This window comes from Sciurus carolinensis, chromosome 3 (assembly GCF_902686445.1).
Source record: "Sciurus carolinensis chromosome 3, mSciCar1.2, whole genome shotgun sequence".
In the NCBI taxonomy this organism is placed as follows: Eukaryota; Metazoa; Chordata; class Mammalia; order Rodentia; family Sciuridae; genus Sciurus; species Sciurus carolinensis.
In genome coordinates, this window is record NC_062215.1 from 108,567,217 (window position 1) to 108,593,863 (window position 26,647).

Below are 26,647 nucleotides of genomic sequence, written 5' to 3' on the forward strand. Positions count from 1 at the left end.
ACAGAGGTAGGTCTACCCAGAACCCACTTTTAGTGTTGCAACAGCTTTTAATTCAAAGCAAAAACAAACAACCAGCCGGGCATGGTGGTACATGCCTGTAATCCCAGTGGCTCGAGAGGCTGAGGCAGGAGGATCCCAAGTTCAAAGCCAGTCTCAGCAATTTAGGGAGGCACTTAGCAATTCAGCAAAACCCTGTCTCTAATAAAATACCAAAAGAAAAAAGAAAAGGGCTGGGATGTGGCTCAGTGGTTAAGCACCCTTGGATTTAATCCCCAATACCAAAACAAACAAACAAATATCCCACTGTCCCTCAAACCTTAGGTTAAAGAGACTAAGAGAGATCTACAAGTATTATTTTATGCAAAAAAGATAATGTGTAATATACACTCAACCTTAGCTTCCTACTGACTTATACTTGAAAACAAAGAAATATTTTCTATTCCACCACTTAAATCTTTTTTCTAAATTACACACATACACACACACACAGTGAGAGAGAGAGAGAGAGAGAGAGAGAAAGAACTGAAATAATACTCAAGTACTATGCTAACAATGTAATATTACTGGAAACTAAGGTGTTGTAAGTAAAATGTAGGAGAGGAAATGCTCCATCTTATAAGAAAAATGTAAATTCCTTTCCCAGAAAATTGTTCCTGAGATGGTCACCTGGAGCTGTGCCCCATACAATTTCTGAGGCAGGGCTCTCACTCTCTGGCCTTCTTCCAGTTATTTGCAGTCCAGGTTACTGAAGGGACTGCAGCGGGGGAAAGATGTGCTCTCCCTTCCACAATGCTATACTCTGGCAGTGTCCCCCAAAAGCCTGCGTGTTGAAGGATAGGTCACCAGCCTGAGAGGCTAACGGCTGAGGTGGTGGACCGTTTAGTAGGTGTAACTCAGGAGAGGGAAGTTAGATCACTGGAGGTATGCCTTTTAAGGGGACTTGGTGACCACAGCTTCTTCCTCCCTCTCTCTCTCCTTCTCCGTTGGCATGAGGTAAACAGGCCTCTTCCACCATGTGCTCCAGCCATGATATACTGTGCTGCCACAGGCCCAAAGCAGCAGAGCCCAACAACATGGACTAAAACCTCTGGAATCATGAAATAAAATAAATCTTTCCTTCTTTAAAGTTGATTGTCTCAGGTATTTCATCACAGTACCAGAGAACTCACAATGCTATCTATCCTCTTAGAAGGATAGATAGGGAAAGGGATAGAGATAGGTAGGGAAAACCCTACCTTGATTGTACACTGTACTTGTTAACAAACTTTGTCTCCCAATCCATTTTTGTGGAAAAGAATGAAAGCTCTGGAGTCACACAGCTTAGGAACTGAACCTATGCCTATCCTCCCCAGGTACCGGGAATATTATTCTGAGTCTGTGGCCCCATCTATAAAACAAGCAGACACCATGTGCTCATCAGAGAAGGGCTCCTGAGAACACGCAAATCACCAAGCTCAGGCTGAGACAATTAACATGGGACAACTTCTAAGAAAAGACACATGAAGTACTGGAAGAAAATAAAAGGGAAGACAAAATAACAGGAAGAATAATGGCAAGTGAGGAATCAGGACTAGAGCCAACCTACCTAGAATCAGGGAAAACCCCTCTGGAATCCTCTTGTGAGTTACAATGATACTTTGGAGTGGGGAGATGTGGGTGGGAAGGTGGGGATGGGCCTGCTTCCAGAATTACAAGCTATTATCAAGACTTCATTATCTATGATACTTGAATCTCTGGATTCCTTAACTCAAGTAATTTTATAAGAGTAACCACAAAGCACAGACATTTTCCATACTTTAATCTCCTTGTGTCATTAAGCATTCAGTCCACTAATGGAATTACAGTCTCTTGATTTTGGTTACTATTAATTAGAACACATAGTTTTGCCCCCAGATTCATTTTTTATAGATTAATTTTACAAAACGAAAAATGTCTGAAGTTGACTGTGTTAGCACTCCTTTCATCACAGGCCTCAAGATTGCACACCTGTGATTAATTTACATCAGCACAAGTTGAAACATCAGCTTTTTGATCATTTGTGATATTGCAACTCTTAAGAAGCAACTTACCTGACAGTTAACACAAATAATCTATATTTACCATTGATATCCCAAATTGCCAAGTGGGCCAGAACTTCTAATGTGAAATAAATTATTTTCTTCTCTCTTTGCTTCAGTGCTGGGGAGCAAACCCAGGGCTTCACAAAATCCAGGCAAGTGTTCTATCACCAAACACCCACAGACCAGAAATTAATTCTTCATAAACATGTTACACCATTCTTATCTAAAATATACTTTATCTAAGATTGATTAAAAGGGATAAAAATATTTATTTATTTACAGATAAGCTTAGCCAGGAGCAGTGGTGCACACCTATAATCCCAGACACAAGGGAGGATCACAAGTTTGAGGTGAGCCTTAGCAACTTAGCAAGACTATAAAAACATAAAAGGTAAAAAGGGGCTGGGAATGTAGCTCAGTGGTAAAGCATCCCTGGGTTCAAGTCCCAGTACCATATCTAAAATTACAAAAATAAAATTAAAATATATATGTATAAATATATACATAAGTCCATATATACATGCACATGTAAGTTTTAGTACATATATATAAAATGTATGTATGTCTATATACTTCATATATACAGATACATATGCATTCATACAAACTTTATGACATACATGATCTAAAAAAAAAATTTCAGGGGTCATAGTTGTAATTCAGTAGTTGAGCACTTCACTAACATTTGTGAGGCCCTGGCTTAATCCTCAGCACCACAAAAACAATAATAAAAATAAATTCAAGGAAAGATTTTTGCCAGTCTTACATTCTCCCAGGCAGAAGCCAGCTAAATTCTTTCACTGAAAGTTCCTGTAGAGTTCAATAAATTAACAAACAAGTGTTCATGCCATAGAAGTTTGCTTCCTGTATCCTCACATCCCTGATGCCTAGCACACACGTGAGTTCAGTGGACTACAGAGGGGCAGGTGAGGATCATCCAAACACCAGGACAAAGGACTGAATGAACCCACAGGTCCTCACCCAGCTGCACATTAGAGTACCTGGAGACTGCTCTCTAACACTCAGAGGTGGGTAACTCTCCAGGTGACTCAAGGTTGAGTATCACTCAGATAGACACCACATTAAACAGTTAATACTCTCAGAACTGCTTCAATTAGAAGGCAGAACATGAACATACAAGAATTATAAAAAGTATATAAAAACACTAGCAATTGTCAATGGTTGCCATTCACACTATCAACAATTCTGAGAAAAACTCAGCTGAGTTTCAGGTCACTAAACCCTAGTCCATTTCATAAGCATTTGTCTCCCTGACTTTGCTATTTTACTTTTTAAATCCCAGGGGGAAGTGATAATCTTCTGTAAGTTTTAGAATGGCTTATTTTCTAAAAATGGCAGGAAGGAAAGGGCTAGCTCCTGTTAGTTTTAATTTTGAAAGTACTAAGTATTGGGGAAAGGACTCGTAGATAATGGCTTAAAAAACACGTACAGCACTTTTGTTGGTTCTACCAGTCAGGTTTATTTTAAGACAACATACACTATCATTAATTCAATTAAGCCTCTTAGAAGTTATCACAAGATTTATACCAGTTTAACACAATTGTGAGCCATTGGTTTTTACTTTGGACACAGGAAAAGTGGTTCACATACATATCTAGAAACTATTTTATTTTAAATATAACTTGGGGTGGACTTTCACAGTGCACACACACCAAACACTTTGACTTCTACTTCTGAGTACAACCCCAGTGCCTTTAGCAAAGACAAGTTCAACATATACAGTAATTTTTTGTTTTAAAGAAACAGGCAAGTAAATGTGAATACTTCATGCCAGAGCTGGGGAAGCTTCCATATGTGAGTGTGTTCTCTCTCCAATAGTTGAGTAGCTCCCAACTGTGGGGTTCACTGAACATCCAACAGCAAGAACGGTGAAGGAACTAAGTATCCACACACATACATCACTACTACTTCTCAAACACAGTCTGGATTCATAAAATAGAGATTCACATACATATATATGCACATATATAAACTACATATGTATGCATACATATGATTTATATTTGATCCATGCCATGGTCTGAATATTTATGGGTCTCCTAAAATTCATATGTTGAAAGCTAATCATTAATGTGATAATAGTAGAAGGTGGGGCCTTTGGTGATTAGATCATAAGGGTGAAATTTCATATCATATCATGAGGTGGGGCTGATTAATACTGTTATAAAAAAGGCCCCATTGATCTGCCATGCCCCTCTACCATTTGAGAACAGAGTAAGAAGACACCACATATGACCAAAGCAGTCCTCACCAAACACAGAACATGCCAGTGCCTTGTTCATAGACTTCTCAGCCTCCAGAGAAGTGAGAAATAAATTTCTGTTCTTTATAAGCTACCCAGTCTCAGGTATTTCGTTACAGAAGCCCAAACAGACTAAGACTATACATACATATATTGCAACTGAAACCTTCAGGAGGAAACACCACATCAGATAACTTCCTTCACTGAAAGTTCCTCCAAAGTCCAGTAAGTTAACAAACCAGTATTCATGCCATAGATGTTTGCTCCTTGTATCCTCACATCCCTCAGACTCTTCCGTCTTAGTGAGGGTTCTAATTTTCTTCTTTAGGAAATTGTCAGGACTCCACACCCTACACTATGTGTTCCTGGTCACTATTCCTTTTTTTAACCCTTCACTGTGGCTAAAATCCAGATCTGAGCCAGACCACCTCAGTTAGAATTCTGACCCTGCCATTTGCTACCTCTAAGCCCTTAGGCACTATCTTAGTGTGCCTCATTTCCTTCATGGGTAAATTTTAGATTAAAAGAAAATTGAACCTGCTTCACAGAGTTATTAAAATAAACAAGTTAATATATGTAAAGCACTTAGAACAGAACCGGATATAAACACCCTTTCAGGATAAGTCATTACTATTATTGATGCTTTCACAATCACAACACTGACTTTCATAATAGTGATTTTCTTCCTTTAACATAAGAAAAAATTGTTAGCTTTTACCAACAAAAAACTGGTTACTTCGACCTGTCTCTGAATTCCCTCTTTTCTCACTCTGAAAGATATAACAATGCATGTGAGAGTACAGTGCTGAATCAGCTCTGATATATGTCAAAACTTCTTTTCCTCAATAATGAATAATAAATTACTTGGCAATATTCACAATGGACTGCAGTCTAGAGATGCCCCGTAGCAGAATCGAAAACAATGGTAAAAGCAGATCCCTCAATCAGTGGAGTTTATTGACAGAATAAAGGGAAATCTTCAGATTAATAACCAGCATGTCAATTCCCATTCACATCCCCAGCATCAGCTAGTGAACAGAGAACTGAAAGCAAGTCACCCCCAAACCACCAAGTGTGACTTTAAAATACATTACTGTTCTTCATCAACATGGACCTAGACAAGCCTCCATCAAGAACACTATCGAGACATTTAAACTACTATAAAATGTAAAAATGAAAACCAAAGTGTCACACCTGGAATTCATCCCAGTCTTTCAAACATATAAAATTGACACAGTGATGGCTTGACATTTAGAAAAAGACAAGCTGGCACAGTAGAGCAAGCATGACATGTTAAAGGCCATTCAATATCTAATATTAATCACTGAGGGGTCATATTTCCTCAGAACAGTCTCTCTAGTTTGCCATCTAAATAAAACACCAAACCAGGCATGGCTACATACTTTCTAAACGGTATCTAACATAAAGGTTTTTATGTAAAAGAACATAATTTGCCCACAGACCTTATTTTGCCATCTTTAGTCAAAAGAAGAAAAACCATTCTTCGGATACTATGGCACTTGGTGTGGCCTGGGAATGGTCTGGGAGGGAGGAGAAGTCTGAAGCCAAGAATATTGAGACAGCTCATAAGCTACATGCAGTTTCCAAAAGGGAAACGCAGATAGTACTTAAAAGCATGACATAATGTTCCTCTGCACATTCATTCCAAGGTCCACACTCGGCTCCAAGCCTTCTATTTAGGGAGGGTCAACTGGATAAGCCTCGCTCCCAGCTGAGCTCATTACCAGGTATTTTTTTCAAGCTTCTCTTCTCCCAGGATGGGTGGGTACCCACTCTGTCTTCCACAATCCAGGCTCTATCCACCAGAAAATGATGACCACACTTTGACAACAGGACTTCCTTCATCCTTTCCAGTTCTGAGTCCCAGCCCTGATCAGAAAGCCTGAGCAGGGTTCACACCCAAGGAGAGTGCTGAAGTGTAAAGGAATGTCTCCTCTTCCACGGAGCCTTCTAGGATTTAAGGCTTCTGGGATTTAAAAGCAGTGTGTGGGGCTGGGGTGTAGCTCAATGGAGGACACAGGAGACTCCAAGTTGAATCCCCAGCACCTAAATAAGTAACACAGAAACACAAAAGCAAAGTGTGTTCCTACTCTGCACCACTGATATTCTGGAGTGTCCAGATAAGGAACACCATCTTCTCTCTGGCTCGCTACACAGTGGGTTCACAGTACATGTTTCATTCCAGCTGCACCCACGGGCAAGAACAGACTCTGTGGCCTTGAGGAAGTGAATTTCTCAAACTTTGTTTCTGTCCCCTGCCAAATGAAGCTATGAACACCAGTGTATTAGGAATACTTCCTAATATAGGTCAATTCTACAGGCCAGGATATGGCACAAAAATGGACACTCCAATCACTGTGCCCTTTCCCCTTGTATAATAGGAATAAAAGTCATAATAACAGATTTTTTTAACTAAACCTGTGGGTAACAGAGACAGAAGAAATCAGATCACCTCACTTTTTTTTTATTAGTTCATTTTAAGATCACCTCCCTTTTGAATATACAAGGATGATTTTCCCCTCCACTCAGGACTTCCTTTCTCCCCTTGGTTGGAGACCTAAGGGCTGACCTGACCAGGAAACAGTAAGTAAGGTCTCCCCATACCACTGGACCTGGCCCAGGACTGACCAAGAAAGAAGCACACACACAGAACGAATGCCGATGAAACCAAGTCTTTGCCATTCCCGTTACCTTCCAAAAGAAAATGTTAAAAGAAAAAAAAATATATATATATATATATATTTTTTTACTACTCATTTTGAGCATGTAAATTCAATATTTGGGAAGAGAGATACAGTGTTACCTCCGTGATAAGTGACTATTCTATCAAACTTTGGGGACAGTAATACTTGGATACATTGTGTATAAATTAACATTTCTATGGTCACACACTCAAACTAACCCAGACAAATAGGCTTGGAAACCACCAGCCAACTTCATTCTGAGTAACCATTAAGTTTTAATCAGATGTGGTTCAATTTCTGGAACAGCGAGCATTAAGAGGGGCTCACTGTGGAAAATGGGCAAAAGGAACAGGGGCAGGAGGCGGAGGCGGAGAGGAGGCGGAGGCAGGGAACAAAAGAACCACCCCCCAGCCAATCGGTGGACGTGGACTCTTGACTCGGAATCCTTCTGCCCCTCTGCAGCTGTTGTCTCCTGCAGTTGGCACGAAGCGCTGCCAGTCTGGGACCGGCTTCCAGGGAGGACAGCATTGTTTTATTGGCTACTTAGGCTGTGCACACACCATTAATGGACTTTTTATCTCTCCATTTTCCTGTCAGTACAGAACCAGCCAGTCTGACTCTGTTATTATCATTAAGAAAGCTTTTTTTTTTTTTTTTTTTACCCTCTTCCCCCACACACTCTTTAATCCAAACAACATCTGGGAACTTCAGCCTCTATCATGTAAAAGGGAAACAGATTTAGATGGAAAAAGGGGAAAAGCACAGTCCCAGCCACACATAACAACTACCAGATTCCAACTAGCAAACTTATCAAGTCACCCAGAACCTCTGAAATGCTGTTCCCTTCAGAAATCCAAGATACCTTCCACTGTGTTGCCTTAAACTGCCAGGAGGCCCTTACCATCTTGACATAGCTTTCCCCAAAAATAGAACAACAAAACTTCTCCTACACAGGAAGTCCAGTTGTGAAATAAAAGTTAAGAATAATATTTAGAAGAACATTTTTAAAAGAATTCTTTTCTCAGGAAGGAGGAAAAAAATTAAACACCCTTGATAGACATTTGTAGTAAGTATGTCACCAGTGTATAAACTAAAAGGAAAACCCTGGCGCCATTAAACCCAGAAAATATGTCCTCCCATAACAGACAGCTGTCTCCACTATAGCTGAAGTGTGCTTTTTGCTTAGATCATGCTCCGTGAGTCATGGAATCAATACAGGAAAGAGTACAGGGCCAGCCACACTGCAGTCACACAGAGAGCAGCTCCAAGCCACACAGGTCTCTGCCCTTCCTCACCCTTGCTACATGCTACATCTGGGTCACACACACACTTGTCTCTACTTCATGCCTTCGTGCCTCATGGGGTTCTCAGTGCTGGGCCTTTTGGCGCTAATTCTAGGTAAACAGAACCTAAAAATTATAGATGCCAAAATACAGGTACCAAGCAGTTCATCATACCCTTCCCCACACTTCTCTTGAGCTTTCCACAATGTTCCAATAACAACTATGTATAGTGTAGAAAGGATTTACATCCCCTAAAATGCTCCTCATCCAGGAGAAAACACATCAGAACTGAATATTTGAGTCAGCAAAAGTTAACAGGTTTTGTTTGTGTGTGTGTGTGTGTGTGTGTGTGTGTGTGTGGTGGTGGTGGTGGTGCTGCTGCTGCTGCTGTTGTTCCATTCAGCAAAAAGGGGGAAATCACTCACTGTCTGAGCCACCAGCTCCGGCTCACTGGAAGCTGTGCCTCAGAGCCCCTTGCAGTCTGTTGTTAATGACAGTCTCAGTAACCTGATCCTCTCACAATGGGAGACTTGAGTAAGCACTGGCCTCTCTCTGGTCTCGCCTTTCTATTGTCCCACCCTGCAGGGCCAGCTGTTTCTGACAGCCAAATTGCTGCATGCTAAGCAATGAATGCTGTCAGAGAAGGAATTTTCATTTTTATAATGCATAGGCCTCCATGGACAAATTATACAGCTTATGGTGCTGGCTGCAGGATGCTGCTCCAGGCTTGAAGGGCTGCCAAAACACAGCCTGTCCTCCCCTCTTCCTAGCCCCAGGCTGACAAAACAGTCACCCAAAATGAATCTGAATAGCCAGAGAAATGGAACGCGTGTTTTCAGAGACAAACAAAACATATGTAGAGAATAGCCATCCTGCTACTATCCTTGATGAAATGGCATACAGTGTAAGCTGACTGAGCTAATGTCACATCACAGAGTCACCTAGCATGACATCCATTAGGACCTACTATAATCTGATACCCTGCACTGAACATCCCAGGGGCATCAACAAAATCTCTGGCTCCCTGTTTCTGAGGGATGCCAGAAAACATATCTAGAACTTACTACTTCTTGAAAAACAGCAAAATCGAGGAGGTCCATGATAATGAAGGGCCCCAACATGTGTGGTATGAAAATATTTTGTAGAAACCCTTTGCCTCCCCAGTGCCTCTACCTGCTGCTACTTTCCAATAATGATTCCTGAATCCAGTTTGGGATACACCTCTTCTATTCTAAATTCAAGATCATGGGAGGGAGGAGGGACTAGACCAACCAGCACACTGTATTTGATTTTGGGGGGAGGGCAGTCTAGGCCTGTCTAATGAGAGAAACTCTTGGAATTTTATAAGAATTACTAGAAGTTTGCTTTCTCATTATACATGAATGTAAGAGAATATGTCACAGCAATTCCATTACCATAATGGGAGAACCTGCCTGAGAACGAAGCTGACAGAGAAAAATAACAGAGTCTCAGGGATGCTGCTTGAACCCTGGGTCAAACCAGATCTGGAGCCTGTTCTACCTGGACTCCCAAGAAAGGCCACCATTCAATGGTCCACTTACCAAGGCTAGGTAGGGTTGAGTTTTCAGTCACTTGCAAATGCAAACAAAACAAATAAACCCTCCCTTCACCACCAAAGCAACCAAGGGTCAGCACAAATACACACATTATACCTTACCATCTAAACAACAAAAAGGTTTTGTACTTTTTGCAATTTCCTATGAGAACATACTCTTTCACCTTTCCCTTCCAGTCCTTATGACTTCGAGTGAGCTAAGGTGTGCAAACCATCACCTGATTTTGGTCCCCTTTCTAAAGCGGTCTAGATGTCTGACCTGAATTCAAGGAGAGAGGAGAAAGATAAATTCATGGCCTGCATGTTCTTTTAGTGTTATAAATCTTTACTTGACACAGCACAAGTGGCATAAAGAAAGTAGATTCCAGTTAGTAAGTGGTCCACCCACTGTGTCAATGTCTGGGGAAAGGTCAGCAAACCAAGGCAGCCAGGAGCAAAGCAGGGGAGGGGGACACCTGGTCTTCACTGGGTGCTCAGGTCAGCCAAAGCACAAGCACCTGCAGGCTGTGAGCTGCCAAGGCTATCACGCACCACGTCATGCAGCCATCCACTTTATCATTAACTACTGTCTGGCCAACGAGGGCAGGGTCCAGTTCAAGAACATAGGGAACTTTCAAGCAGGAGGCGTATCCAGAACCAGGGTGGGCTCGCAGCCACTCACCACAGACTATAAATACCCTCCTGGCTGTGGTCCCAGCAGCAACCACAACCCCTGTTCCCCTGTTGGTAACAGAACTGCAGGCCTTCCCCCGGGACCATCAGCACAACCAACAGGGCATGACGAGAACTATGAAGCACACAGGCGCTTACTCAGTGCTCTGGTGAACCTGGCTTCTCGACTCCTTCTTATCCATCTTTGGCTTCAGATCCCCAAAGATCAAAAAGAAAAGGTGTTAAAGTTGAAAATGATGGAAGCAACATCTCGGTCGGGTACTAAGAAAAAAACTATATAACACACAGGTTCTAAATTGCCACAGGAAAGACAGGAGGGAGAAGAAGGTCAACTCACTCTCAACCCCTCTCCTTGAAGACACACACAGAAATCTCAAACCTTTATTTTCACTCTTTTATTTAAAGTTATAAGGGGATTGACAGGATGGGATGTGGTGTGAAGAACCTGCCCTTACTTCTATTTGGGGGTAAAAAGAAGAAGTATAAGAAGGTCACCAAGACGTCTTAGACAGGAAAATCATGTTAAATGGCCACATATACCAAGCTGCTTCCTGGGGACAATAAAATAGACCCCAATTCTAAGAATTGAACTAGATATAATAGTTGGGTTCACACAACCCCTGAATCCAGAGATCACTCCGCCTTAGGAGAAGTCATTCTTGGGAAATATCCCGGTTATAACTGCCATTTAAACAAACAAACGGAACCTCCAACCATCCAGCACTGAAGAAGGCACTAGAGAGTATTTTTTATACCATCTCATTACCAGTTCCTGGCACAGTACTGGCATATAGTTGGTGCTTCAAAAGGTGGATCTATATCTCTTCCAACCAGGTTCCTGACCCTTAACAAAAGTCAAGTTAGAAATAAACTACACTGAGTACAAAGTACAGAGGACGTTTTAGCCCCATCCAGTTCACTGTCTTTCCTATCCATATCCATGTGTGTCTGAGCACCTATAGCAGGGAGTTTTACACACTGGTTGTCTTAACAGCAATGTCACCAAGTTCCTACTCTTATAAAATTTACCAGGACTGAACTTCACATGGAAATTCTTTCATGCACCTAACCATGTCTCCTGCTGAAAGACACACATCTGAGAGGCACTCTCCATGTAAGAAGACATGTAGAATTCTTCAACTCATGAACCAACAAATTTTGCAAAGTTCTCCATATTCAGTCCCAACATCCATGTTCCAGGTCAGATGATGACACGTTTGCCCTACTCTTCTCTAAAAATAAAGAAATCATTTGATTTCTCAGAGGGGATTAGGAAATGTCATCTTAACCCAAAACAGTGTCTCGGAGTGGAGGACTGTCCTAAGGTTCCTCAAAGGTAGTATATGGGGCTGGGGAGATAGGTCAGTTGGTAGAATGCTTGCCTCGTAAGCACAAGGTCCAAAGTTCGATCCCTAGTACCACAAAAAAAAAAAAAGTAGTATATGAATTCAAGGTTTTCTGGTAAAAAGCACAATGTATTTAATTACACATCTATTATAGAAGCCATGATTACAGAATAAACCTCTCAGAGTTTAACAGTCACAATTAATCCTGAAGATGTGAATTTAATGCTAATTAAACTATACTCTAAATTCTATCCTCCCATTGAGTTTGGACATGGAAGCCTTGAACTAGTAGAAAGTGTCTTTGAAGAGCTAGTGATAAATACTTCAGATCACTAAAAAATTTCATTTATGTGCTGTTATTCATGTCTTTTTTCTGTCTTTCCACAAGCTAACCAAATATATACTACATAGCCAGAGTGTTACGATTGTCACAACTGACTTATATAGTGTTACCCAACAAGTTAAGTCTTACTGAAGGTGATTTGAAACATTCCTGAAGTAGTACTTCTGCCTCAATTTTCCCTGTATAATAAATAATAACAGCAGCCAAAGTCAATATTTTGAATACTTAACCAGGTAGCAGACACTGCTATGCTAGTGATTAAAATACACATTCCAACATACATCACGATACAACAGGAATGATCATCTCCAGTTTACAGTTGATAAAACTGAAGCTCAGAGAGGTAGCTTCTCACAAAGCTAGGAAGTAGTACAATGGGTTTCAAATCCACACCAGACAGGCACTATAGGCCACTCTTATCTATCATGTTAGAGTCTCTGTTCCTTTCCAGCCATGACCTCATGGGAGCAGATTAACATGCACTTTATCAATGCTATAGGTGCTGTGTAATGAGTACATTATAGAAACTAGTTACATCAGATCCATGGACAATAAATTCCAAATGAAGGTAGCCACCAAATACCAGCTGGAAAATACCAAAAAGGCTGAAAATCAGTCACTTTCCAATGCTTAGTTCAAAAAAGTAACAGAGCACCCCTTAGACTTTTATAGGGTTAGACTGTCAGCAACCATCCAAAGTAAGGCTGAGATAAAAGAAAAAGAAAAAAACTATTATCAGATAACCTTGAAATTAAACCAAATAAAGAAGAGAATGATTGGGAAAACAGCCAAAGGCCTGTGCTCATTGGTAAGCTTTCAAGAGCAGCTGTGCTTACAGTGCAGGCGAAGGAGAGCGTGTCCGGCAGAGGACACTGGGCTACTCTCCTCATAGGAAACAAAGATGCCCTCCTCCTCCTCCTCCTCCCCTACCCTCTACACTAGGATAAGGAAATTGAGCTTAGGTGTCTACAGAGTCTTCTGCATTTGTAAAATGCACCGGAAAGGATTCCAGTGAAGATAAAGACTTCTAAGAGACCAGGTAAGACAAATTCCCAAGTAACAGTGACAGATCTGCCAATAGGCCGGCAAGCTTCACCTGGCAGATCGCCAAAGCCATTGTCCCCACTAAGTTGCTAGGCTTTTCTCTGCTTAGCTATCAGCTGTGCTCCCTCCCAACTACTACTTAAGGTTCCAGAGAAATAAAAGACAGTGAGCTGCTCCTGCCAAAAAGTAAAAGACCAAAAATTAAAACAAAACAAAAAAAAAAAAGCAATAAGAAAAATCACCCAATATCTTTCAAAATAAAGTTAGTCCTCAGCATCCACAAGGGATCGGTTTCAGGACCCTCTGTGAATATCCAAATCAGGTCCCTTACACAAAATGGTGGGATATTTGCATATAACCTATTCACATCCTACCATATCATCTTCAGATACTAAAAATGCCTAACACAATGACAATGCTGTGTAAATAGTTTTTGTACTATATTGTTTAGGGAATAATGACAACACAAAGCACCCATACGTGGTTAATACGAATTCAACCTTTTGAATATGCTTGATCCGTGGTTTAATCCACAGGTATGAACTATGGATGGGTAACCAATGAATATAGAGGGGCTGACTGTAATATCCTGGAAATCAACATGACTTTTCCATGCCACTTATCAGTTAATTTTTAAAAAGTCGGTGTGCTGGGCATGACAGTGCACATCTATAATCCCAGCAATTCATGAGGGCAGAGTCAGAAGGATGGAAAGTTCGAGGCCAGCCTCAGCAATTTAGTGAGATTCTATCTCCAAACAAAAGATTAAAAGGATGGAGAATGTAGTTTTGTGGTGAAGTGCCCCTGGGTTCAATCCCCAGTACCAAAACAAAACAAACAAGTAAGAATTTCTTAAACCACATAACCTAAGTACTCTGCCAGGATCTGAGGGTTTGGAAGCAAAAGTCTTTTTTTTTTTTTTTTTTTTTGGTACTGGGATTGAACCCAGAGGGGGGCTCTACCACTGAGCTACATCCCCAGCCCTTTTTATTTTTTGAGAGAGTCTCACTATGTTACCCAGGCTTGCTTTAAATTTGCAACCCTCGTGCCTCAGCCTCGAGTTGCTGGGATTACAGGCATGTGCTACCATGCCTGGCAGAGAAACCTTCTTTACCTCCATGGCTGCTGTGATCTGAATGCTGATGTTGGTGTCCCCTCAAAAATTCATGCTGGAATCTAACAAGACCCAATGTGATAACACTGGAAAGGGAGTATGTCACAAGGACTCCACCCTCGGGGACAGGATTAATGCTCCTACAAAAGATGTTCCAAAAAACTTGCTTGCCTCCTCTGCCATGTGAGGACAAGCCAGAAGTTGCCATCTGTAAAGAGGAGAGCGAGCTCTCACCAGACACCAAATCTGCTAGCACCTTGATCTTGGGTTAAAACTACAAAACTGAAAGCAAGAGGTTTTTATTGTTCACAAATTACCCAGCCTAAGCCATTTTGTTATAATAGCCCAAATGGACTTACAGTCTAGCCAAAGAAGCAAAATTATCCAAAAATAGTAGGATAGAGATGATGGGGTCCAAATAAATTGTGTAGGTATGACAGTCATGTCAAGAGGCCAATATAAACTATGACTGCTGGTTAAGGTGAGATGATAAATTGAATAATGGAACCCCAAAAGATAATGTCATATTCCAACTTAGAACCTGTAGAAGTAAGCTTATGTATTTGGAGGAAAAAAATAAAAGTTATTTGCCAATTTATTACATTAAGTTAAGAAACTTGAGAAGAGATCATCCTGGATTATCCAGGTGGGCATTAAATCCAAAGACAAGTGTCCTTATGCACCAAGAGACACACAGAGAAGGCCAAGTGAAAGGAGAGACAGAGATTGGAGTTATGCTATCACAACCCAAGAAACTCCTGGAGACATGAGAAACTGCAAGGGGGCATGCAGACTTCTCTACTCTGGACATTGCCCTAGCTGACATCTTGGTATCACGCTTCAGGCCTCCACAACTGTGAGAGAACACGATTCCGTTGTTTTAAATCACCATGTTTGTGAAAATTCCTTATGGCAACCCTAGAAAACTAACACAGATGGCAAGGAAAGTGCTGGTGGGGAAGGAGGGAGGCGAGGGTCCTGCAGGCAGGAAGAAGAAACATCAAGAAAAGGGAGACAAGCTGGTAACAGAAGAAACAATGAGGAACAGCTGCTATGTCAGATTACAGAGGAGCTAAAAGTGAAATGTACTTGGGGTTAAAGAACAACCTGAATGTCAATCTAGGTTCTATTAATTTGATTAGCTAATGTGGACTCGCCAGAGAACTTTAAGGAAGGAAATAAAATGTACAACACACTGGGACATTAATATTAAAAAGGAAAATGAATTAGAAGCATATACCTGATAGACCCTCCCTTTATGAAGATTCTTGAAAAACAAAAAACAAGTAGAATATCCATATCCTAATCCCCAGAATCTGTCACTGCTACTTTATACGTCAAAGGGAGTGTGCAGATGTAATTAAGGATTATGAGACAAGATTGAGGTGAGCTGATTATCCTGGATTATCTGGGTGGGCCCTAAATATAATCACAAATATCCTTTTAAGAGGGAGACAGAGTCACGTGACATGGCACCTGCCCATAATCCCAGCAACTCAGGATGCTAAGGCAGGAGGATCATAAATTTGAGGCAGGCCTGAGCAACTTATCAAGATCCTAAAATAAGAAATAAAAAAGGTCTAGGGGTATAGCTCAGTGGTAGAGTGCTCTGGGTTCAATCCCCAGCACGTGGCAATGGAGGGGAAATAGGGCTGGAAGGATGGTGGGAGATTTAACTTCAGAGAGAAGAAGGTGATGTAATGAGATGATTAAAGCAAGATGAAGGAACTACAAGTCAAAGGAAGGGGATTCTCTCCTGAGAATCTCCAAAACTGTAAGATAATAAATTTGTGTTGTTATAAGATACAAAAATCTGTGAGATTTCAAGTGACAAAAGCAAAGTAAGAACTATGTTTCTCCCGCTAAAATTCTGATAACATTATCTACCGTGAATTTTTCCTGAAAGGATTCCTTCTTGCTTCTCCCCACTGGCTCAGCCAAGATGGATTCATTTAATTCTCCCAGAGTGCACATTGACCTTCTATCTCCCTGTTTTAACACTTCCTGATTCTGCTACTTCACACCTTTGTAACTTTCTAAACTAAACATTATTATAGTGGTCTCCTCTTATCCAATGGGGATACATTCCAAGACTGCCCCCCATCTGTGGGTGCTTAAAAGAAAGGATAGTCCTAACCCCATAAATGCATTTTCCCCCTCCACATACATCCTATAACAAAGTTTAATTTATAAATTAGGCACAGTAAGAGATTAACGACAATAACTAAAAATAAAATAGAACAATTATAACAATATACCACAATAAAATTGCCAGTATAGACTACTCTTGCTCTTTGGAGCCATTATCAAATAGAATAAGGGTTACTGAGATACCACAACAGAAGATCTGATAACTGAGGTGGTTACTCACTAACAGGCAGGTGGCATATACAACACAGATACCCTGTACAAAAGAATGATTCACATTCCAGGCAGGAAGGCACAAGATCTCATTATGTTACTCAGAATAATGTGCAATTTGAAAGCTATGAATTGTTTATTTCTGGAATTTTCCATGTCATATGTTTGGGCTGAGGTTGCCCACCATTAACTGAGAGAATATTGTACTACATGTGCCACATAAGGCAGTCAGAGAGAATCTATTAATTCATTCATACAATCACCTTATTCAAGAAAGAATTTAAGAATAAGTTATTTCCCTCTGAGGTGATGAAAATGGTTTTAAATCGTCATGTGTGATGATGCTTACATGGATAAAGACAGATATAAAAATTCTCTGAGCTGTAAACTCAGGATCTGGGTACTTTACTGTATGGTTGCTACACCAAAATAAAACAAAACGAAAAAAAAAATGAATAAGATAATTCCACTTTCTTTCTTTCTTGAGAGCAGAGGAATAGGTTGTTTCCGAAGGAAAAGAGAAAAGCAACATATGTCACACTGGGAAACTGAGATCTGTCATTTTTCAAAGGCTAGAAGGATAAAGAAAAGAATGAGCACAAAAACATATGTGTATGGCCCCCAGAAGAGATCTGTAGATAGGGATGGCATATGAACTGGGGCGATGGCAGGGAATGGAGAGAGAGAGCAGCTGACATAGACAGGGACACCAACAAGTGTAGGAGGCATGGTGAACAGTAGGCTGTGGTGGTTGAAAACATGGCCCAAGCTGCGGCTCTCTTTCTGTTTAAGTGGCAGGATCTGTATTCCTTCCCTGGAACCCAGGCTCTGTGACCACCTGACCCATAGAATATGGTGGAAGTTAAGAGTCACACTTTCCAGGGCCAGATCTTGGGAAATTTGTAGCTTCCACTTCCTGTCTCTTGAGATACTTGTCCTTGAAATTCAACCGCCATAGTCCGAGGAAGCTCAAAATAGCCCATGCTGTGAAACCACATGTAGTTCTTTCAGATGACAGCCCCAGCTGAGCTACCAACCCTCAGGCAGCAGGCAGGCTGCATTAACCACCAGACGTGACTGAAGGGGCCTTCAGGTGAGTACATGGGCCCCAGCCTCCAAACATTCCCAAATGAGGCCCCAGATACTGTAGAACAGAGACAAGCTATCCCTGCTGTGTAAGTTCCAAATCCCTGACTCACGAAACTGTGAGCATAATAAAATGGTTGTCATTTTATGCCACTGTACTTGAGGTGGTTTATTATACAACAATGGGTAGACTGGAACAGTAGAAATCTAGTTGGGCTATTGTCAAGAGTGTAAGAGGATATGGTACAAGAGACCCATGGAGAGAAGTCTAAAAGAAGATGCCACCTATCTTAAAAGTCAAGAGAAGCAGTTTAAATGTTCCATATAATGGTGAAAATCAAATCAAGGGGATTATATGATTGGATTAAGAAGATTATATTGGTAACAATGTATAGCAAGGATTAGAATCCTAAGAAACACCTGACAGATTACTGCATTATACTAGCAACAATGTATATGGAAACATCTAATATAGATAAAACAATCCTTGAGTTTGACTCTCATAATTATACCCATTTTATAAGTGAAACACCAGAGAGCAAAAGAGAATCTAGAATATCTAACCCTGTGACAAACCCCACTGCCTCCACTTTCAATGTCCTGATTCCAACCAGTGTCTTCTCATAAGCTATGCCTAAGCCAGCCAATCACCCTCTCTCACCTAGATCAGTGCTTATCCAACTAAACTTACAGACCATAATGGCCCAATGCTTTTTTAAAACGCCCTGTTCAGTGAGTCAAATCCACTTGCCACATGTTCAGTTGTGGCAATGTCAGATTGTCATAATAATCTCTAAACACTTAATCTCAATTTCTGTACCCATCACATTATAGATGAGGACCAAGAGTTCTCAACACAAGCACTACGGACTACTATTTCCAAATTTCCTACAGATATCAACATTTAGAATTTGGAAACAAGAAATTACAATTCCTAAAATCATAAAATACTTTAAAAATACTTCAGGTACTCTTTACTTACTCTTGAATTATCTTTCGTTTACTAAATAAGAAATATTACATTTAGTAGTACACAAAACAATTATAGCTCATGGAAAATATTCAACTATTGAGAAATGCCTCCAAACACAATCATATAGTATTCGAATAACCCAGCAAGGAGATAAACACTACACAGAATCACATGTCAAAACTGCCAATTTAAAGACTTATTTTGTTTCCCAAATTCCTTATTTCTTGGCACAGTTCTCATACAATTTTATAGCTAAAAATAAAAAAAACTATTCACATAAATTTATTAATATTTACTTTATTTGCAAGAATGACTCATTGCTAACAGAGGACAGGGGCACAGACATCAATTTATAATCTGACAATAGCGATCAGCAGGTCTAACTGGTTAAATTGTGACCACTTTTCTCCTTCATGCTCTTCTCTCAATTCCCGGAATAGTCGACCTTAACCTTCTTTTCCATGTGACAGTGTTTCCTGCTCTGGCTTTCAACTTCAAGTCAGTAGTTTTATTAAAGTCAGTCTCACATCTGTATTGATTGTGTTTAGTGGGTAGCTTATTGAACAATGAAAATATAGAGAATCTTAAAGGATGGAGACTGAAAGAGAGAAAAGGCAATCTTGGAAAATTTCAAAATTGTGAAAAAAAGGAAGTCATCCTTTACCATTTCAAAGAATTCAATGATCACTAGATGCTTCAGAAGAATTAAAATAAATGAAAATTGTTCACGGACTACATAGTTATAGAGCAAAAACTTCAGGTAAGATTTGGAAATGAATTTCAAACACTTAAAACAGCCACTGGGAATGTTTTATATTACATATAAAACATATATATATATATATATATATATATATATATATATATTTTTTTTTTTTTTTTTTTTTTTTTTAATGGGCTCAGTAGTAGAGTGCTTGCTTAGTATGCTTAAGGTCCAGGATTCAATCCCTAGAACTGCAAAAAATAAAAGAAAGAATAATAAAAGAATAAAAGAAAGTGGTAAACTCTGGGAACCCCCAAAATAAAAGCAAGTCATACAAGATTAACCCAGTTTCCTTTTTCAGTAAGATTCCTAAGCTGAACTGGAGAGCATCATGGTAAGTAAAATAAGCCAGACTCAGAGAGTCAAGGGTTATATGTTTTCTCTCATATATGGATGCTAAAGAAGGACAAGGCAAGGAAGGAGGTGGTATGAGATCTCCTTAAATTAGGAGAACACTAACGTAGAGGAAGGGAAGGGGGGGCACTAAGGGAAATGAAATAGACCAAATTATATTATGTGTAGGTACAAATATGTCACAATGAATTCCACTATTACATATAATATACCAATAAAAAATTAATTTAAAAAAAGATTCCTAAGCTGACAGTTCAAGGAAACAGACATACCTAGATTTTGGCAAAGCATTTGACAAAGTCTCTCATTAAATATTCATGGTCAACACAGACAAAAGATTAAAGAAGTATGTCTGTTAAGTTTCTACATAAGGGAAGGGGGTATGAAAAATGGTGGAAGGAGACAGACATCATTACCCTATGTACATGTATGATTACACGAATGGTATGAATCTACATCGTTTACAACCACAGAAATGATGTACCCCATTTGTGTACAATGACTCAAAATGCAGTCTGTAAAAAATTAAAAGATAAATTAAAAAAAAGAACATTTCTACATAAAGGGTGCTGTTTGAAAGAACTCATCTCTTGTTGGCCCTGACAGTGCATGCCTGTAATCTCAGCAACTCGGGAGGCTGAGACAGGAGGCTCTCAAGTTCCAGGTCAGTCTCTGCAATTTAGCGAGGTCTAAGCAACTTAGTGAGATTCTGTTTCAAAATAAAAGTAGAAAAGTTTGGGAATATGGCTTAAGGGTTAAGCACCCCTGGGTTCAATCCTCAGTACCAAAAGAAGAATTCATCTCTTCCCTAAAATGATGGAAATAAAATTAAAAAAAAAAAAAAAAAAAAGTCTACTGCTAATAGCAGGATCTGACATACTGAAAAGTAAGGTAAATATAAGGCCCAACAAATGAGCATAAGACAGTGATGGGTAGGGAACCCATCACAGCAGCAGCACCTATGAAAAACACTTTGGGATTCTCACTGGCAGTCAGCTCAATAGGTAGGACAATGTGGCTCTCTGAAATACAAAATATAGCAGTTTGGGGCATATAAAGCAAGCAGGGAAGTTTTAAAAAAAAAAGTACAAAAACCTAGCCAGAAATATTGTAATTGGTTCTAGACACCAATTTTTTTTGGGGGGGTGGGTACCAGGGATTGAACTCAGGGGCACTCAACCACTGAGCCACTCCCCAGCCCTCTTTTGTATTTTAGTTAGAGATGGGTCTCACTCTCACTGAGTTGCTTAGCACTACCACGCCCAGCTTAGACACCAATTTTTAAGACGTAATCAAACTAAAGTGTGAGTGGCAAGTTGGGGAGCAGTATGTTTGGTGATGATCACTTGGAAGCACTAGAAATATTCTGCTTCAAAAAGAGAATATCAGAGGGCTAGAAAGGTAGCTCTGTGGTACAGCACTTACCCAGCATGTGTGAGGCCCTGGGTCTAACTTCAACAACAGAAGTTTCTTTTCTCACAGTCCTGGATGCTGGAAGTCTGCAATCAGGGTGCCAGTGTGTTGAAGTGCTGATGAGGGCTCTCTTCCTGACCTGCAGAAGGCAACCTTCCTGCCGTGTGCCCACGTGGTGGAGAGAGACAGCAGGTTCTCTAGTGTCTATATTATAAAGATACTAACCCAACAGGAAGGACCAACCTCAACTAAACCTAATAAACCTCCAAAGGCCCCATCTTCAAATACCATCACACTGAGGGTTAGGGCTTCAACATGTGAACTAAGGGTGAGAGAGACAATTTTATCTACAGCATAGGAATACAGGTAAAATTTTAAAAGATCATCCTTAAAACTGCCACCAGTGATGAATAAATCCAAATCTAATCAGATTTCTTTCCTGCCTAACATTCCCTGAGAGCCAGGATAGTTTGAGAATAAGACCTGAATTGTTTAGGCCACAATAAGCACTCTGCCATGCAGCCTTCCCTAGCCTCTCCAACCTGCCATTCCATCAGTTCCCAAGCACAATATATCTAAGCAATAGTTCACCACCATGCCCTTCTTATGCCTTCCACCTTTGCACAGCATGTCCCTATGCTAGAATCCCCTTCTTTATGTTACCAGGTGAAGTTCCAATTACTCTTATAATCCTGGCATCTCCCAGGGTCAGAATGTTCCCTACATCTTTCCCCCTAAAGCAGGTTAGGTGTTTCCCTTCTGGATCACCACTGCACATTCTGCACTTCCCAGTCTGTAATGGAACCGCTGAGTCACATGTCTCCCTCACTAAGCCATGAACACTCTGGAAGCCAAGAGCCCCTTTGGTGCCTGTGTGACCAACGCATGCTAGTACAGAGCCTTACACACAGGTGCATAGGAAGGAAGGAAGGAAGGAAGGAAGGAAGGAAGGAAGGAAGGAAGGAAGGAAGGAAGGAGGGAAGGAAGGAAGGAAAGAAGGAAGCAAGGAAGGAAGGAACAAGGAAGGAAGGAAGGAAGGAAGGGAAGGAGGGAGGGAGGGAGGAAGGGAGGCAAGGAGAAAAGAAAAAAAGGAATCAAACAGACCCTAAAAAGACTTTAAATAAAAAAAAAAAAAAAAAAAAGACTAAGGCATTTTTCTATTCCTAACATTTCATACTCGCTCATACACATATTTCTAGTTAGGCTCCCCCTTTATTTGCACAAAGATTTGGAGATTATTTCAATCTCCAGTAAAATGGAACACAACGTAGAAGACCTGAGGGACCAAGAGCAAGATGGAGAGAACCATGGTGCTTTGCCATAGAACTGGCAAGCCCAAAATGCACAAAAGAGTGTCTGTCTTCATCTATAAAACAAACTTGGTGCTCTACCAGTGTCAGGGACTTGTTTGCCACCCTTCCATAAATGCCAGGGAACAACTGATGGGCCCCTCACAAAGAAGAAAACCGCCCAAGTCAGAAAGGCATGTGGCACTTTTGGGTTTTAAGTCAACTAAAGTACCTTTTCTAAGTGAACAATCCACATGTGCCCCCACTCATCGGAAGTGCTCACTTTCTACACAAGAGTCAAAAACTGCAGGTGGTCTTGGGGGGATGGCCATTACCATCAGTTACACTTGCCGGGTCCGTGGTCGTTTGGTAGGAGGGTAGCTGAATCAAGAGGAGGAAATGACTTTATGCTCCGTCTGACTCATATTTTGCCCTTTTCTCTTCCCAAAAGAAACAAGCTCCTAATGGTACTTTTTTTGATGACCAAACATGAACTCATCTGCCTCAATCTCTTTAATTACTAAAATGTTCCTTCTTTCATAATGAACCGGAACCTAAAATTTTAATATAAGAAAAGGAGTCAAATTTTTATTCCTTTTCCCCAACTTATGACACTCCAAAAAATAAATAAATTCTAAGGTAGACTGAATTAAGATTCTTAGACATGACCCTATGAAAGGAATTATACCATAACAGCCTTTACTAGAGGTAGAAAAAAGTGCTATAATGTGCGTTTGTCCTGCAGTTATAATTAAGGTCGAAGAAAGCCTTCAGTATTCCCCTCTAGGACTTCACCAGATTTGAATTACTCCTACCTCATTCTCCTATCTCCTTGGTGTGTTCTTTAAAAAGTACCTCTACATGTTCCCAGACTCCTCTGAGTGACTCCTTCCTGCTTTCAACTGTTCACTGCCCATTTGAAATCTCTAGTCTCTTGTCCTAAAGCTGGCTGATCCATTTCTTCATTCTCTTTCATCATTCCCCTTCCCCAAATTCTAATACCAGATCTTTAATGTCTCATGGGAAAGAGCATTAAAAAGAATAAAAACTTGAGAGTGGTCTACCATGACATATGGAGAATGTGTGACCCAAAAGAGCCCTCCCTCAGTTCAAAACAAATGTGTATTGAGTGCCCAGTGTGTGCCCTGCAAGTGGTCACAAAACAATATCAATGCTGGTGTGGCGGCACACACCTGTAATCCCAGCCACTGGGGATGGGGCAGGAGGATCCCAAGTTCAAAGTCAGTCTCAGCAACTTAGCAAGGCCCTAAGCAACTTAGTGAGACTGTCTTAAAATTTTTTAAAAAATTATTTTTAAAGTGGGGGCAGGGAAGGGGTGCCTGAGGTTGCAGGTCAGTGGTTAAGCACCCCTGGATTCAATTCCTGGTACCCCCCCCAAAAAAAATTAGCTTTCCTAGACAGGGCCTGATTCATCTTCATGAACCTCCACATAGTTCATCAAAGGATCTCAGAGCAGGGCCCCTTTGAATTCAGAGACATTTGGGCCTTATGATTTATGGTATTAAAATAGAGACCATCCTCAACTTATAATGGTTCAACTTATATTTTTGTTTTTATGGTTTTTTGGGGGTAGTAACTGTTGGGTTTGTTTTTTGTTTTGCTGTCGTTGTTGTTCTTGTTGTAGCATACTTGGTGATTGAACCAGAAGCACTCTATCACAGAGCTATACCCCCAGTCTTTATAAAAAATTTTTACTTTGAGACAGGGTCTCATTAAGTTACACAGGCTGGCCTCAAACTTGCAATCCTCCTGCCTCAGCCTCCTGAGTAGCCGGGAGTACAGGTATTCAAGCATTTGGCTTGAACATACGATTTTTTACTTTATGATAGTTATAAAATTAATATGTATTTTCAGTAGATCCAAACTTGGAATCAGGAACTTTTATTTTTTTCAAATGTAATGATACAGTAGGATACATTCTCATGATGCTGGGCAGCCAGCTGCAGCTCCCAGTCAGACCCTTTCATGAAGGTAAACAACTAAGACTATGTTAAGTATATTAAGTGCATTTTCAGCTTATCATATTTTTGACTTACAATGATCTATTGGGGCATAACCACATCATAAGTCAAGGATCATCTGAAAAAAAGGATACAAAATCAGGATGGAAAAAACTGTGTATATTTTAAATATTTACAAAACATGCCAGGCAGTACAACTGGGCTGATCTCAAGATAATTACAGAAGCTGGTTATGATACATGAGTTCAGAGTTACATAATCCAAGATGCCGTCTTCAATCTTGATGGTGTATTTCTGGGACCCTACCATTCCAGGTTAAGGTCAAGATGTGAAGCGTCTTGTGAGTGGGAAGCTTGGGTCAAAGGGTCCTCCTGACCACTACCACCCTCACCCACAGTTTCCAGGCAACATGAACGGATGAGTCAATATTAACAACTCAACAGTGAACATGTGGTAGCTGCCCTCAAGGGATTTAAAAACCAATGGAAAGAAAAAAAAATGGAGACAACCCTCACAGCTAATAGAACAGAAAAAATGTACCAGGAAGCTAGGATTCCATCCTGTACCCATCATTGAATCATTAATCATCAGCAAGCCCTCCTTAATATATTTAAACTTCAGGGGCTTTTATCCCCCTGTAAAAAGGAATAATATTACTTTCTGCTCTGCCTCCTGAACAAGGTGATTAAGAGGATCACATAAGATGTGGCACTGCTTTGGTAAGCTACAGAGCCCTCCGCGAACGTGAGAAACATAGGAACAAAGGTTGAACACTTAATCACATGCTGCCTGAGCATCACCATAAAAAGAATCTTTAATGACATTTATAAACATATAAATTCAGGCACTGAGATTGTTGTGTCGAGGGAATAACAAGGGGAGTTTCAAGGAAGAAGGAGAGACAAGGTGAGTGACTATGTTAGAAAGTAAAGCAATTTTATGGAGCCCCAGGGGGCTCTGGCAATTCTTCTGTGAATATCTGAATATACCTTGTAATCTTTTTTCTTTGTGGAAATAAACTCCATGAGTAACCAGAGGATGACTACTCCCTCAAACAAACCCAGATTTAGTCCCTAAGGTCCCATACCAACCCAGTTTATTTCTTTGGTCAAAAGTTCTAGAAAAAGTCACTTGCTCTAGCCACACCTCCCTCTCCGTCCACTGTAATATGGCTTCCTTCCTCATGCTAAAATTACACAAGTATTACTAATGACACCATGAATGACCAATGCATTGCCCGCTTGACCTTTTGCCCATTTGGTTCATGGGAGTACCTGCAGGAGCCTTCCCTTCCTGCTCCTTTAGTGTCCCACTCACCCTGAGCTGTTCCTATATTCTTCTTACCAGTCCTTGTCCAAGCACTCACCCGGGGGGCTTTGGGGATCAGACCCCCTCTCCCTTTTTTCATATAGAATTTGATCTCCACCTGAACGTCCCTGCTGCCAAGACCAGGACAAGTTCTAAACTGTCTCCAATCCAGCACTGTCCTCTGAGTTGTTAATTCTTTTGCTTCTGAATAAGAGAGCTCTATCTCAGTGTCCCAAGACCCCTCAAACCCAACTTGTCAAATTGAGCCTGTCACCTTCCAGCATGCCCTATTCCTCCTATTCTGTTATGTGATAACCATCCATGACTGGGAGCCTCAGTTATCAGATACCCTCCTCCTCCCATCCTATCCCCCACTTTCAATCAGATCAGTCACCACATCTCATCAGCTCACCCTCCCAAGCTCCTCCTCCTTAAAATTCTCACCATTCTCTCCAGTCACATTTGTTACCAAGGAAGCAATGGGGCCCTCCTCCTTTCTTGCCCAGACTACTACTCCCCGTTTCCCAAAGTATGAAACACAGACTACCAGTGATCCCCCAACATGTTAAGTGGTAGTTGTGTTCTTTTCTTTCTAATGGTTAATTTTTTTCTATACTATGTTAAAACAAATCCATAAGCAGCACACCAAAACTACACTTCCACAGGTAATTAGTCAGAACCAAATTTCATGCACATTAGAATAACCGAGGAT

At 40.6% G+C, this 26,647-nt stretch overlaps 1 protein-coding gene across 3 annotated transcripts in view; it reads right to left on the minus strand.

Moving 5' to 3' along the window:
• Window positions 1-26,647, minus strand: part of Acvr1 (activin A receptor type 1) — a 120,676-nt gene that overhangs the window by 79,581 nt on the left and 14,448 nt on the right. The window lies entirely within an intron of this gene.